The following is a 411-nucleotide window of genomic DNA, read 5'->3' on the forward strand; positions in this document are numbered from 1 at the left end:
CCCCCCCTATGCAGGGCCAGCCCCGACGCCCCCGCCGGGATGCTCCTGAGGCAGTGGCCGGCACATCTGGGCTGAATCTGACAGTTACGCCCAGCTGGAAGAAGCCCAGCTGAGGATAAGGACGGAGGAATCCCGCTGCGAGCGGCACGGACCCTCCGTGTGGGGTGGGGAAGGGGGGGAATGCTGTTGGGAGGGCAGTGGGAGACCCCAACACACACAGACACACACAGGCCAACATTGTTGCCACGAGAGGAAATTATTAATTTGCTGCGAATAAAGTCAGCAGCGAGTCAAATACTCATCGTCCTGAAGCGCTGGAGAAGAGCCTCGTGCCCTCCCCACAAGCAGCCCTGTCGCCTTTGTACCAAGAGACGGGCCTGACACCAGGGCGTCTGTCTGGGCACCACGTCC

Source organism: Buceros rhinoceros, unplaced genomic scaffold (assembly GCF_000710305.1).
Source record: "Buceros rhinoceros silvestris isolate BGI_N320 unplaced genomic scaffold, ASM71030v1 scaffold27180, whole genome shotgun sequence".
NCBI lineage: Eukaryota > Metazoa > Chordata > Aves > Bucerotiformes > Bucerotidae > Buceros > Buceros rhinoceros.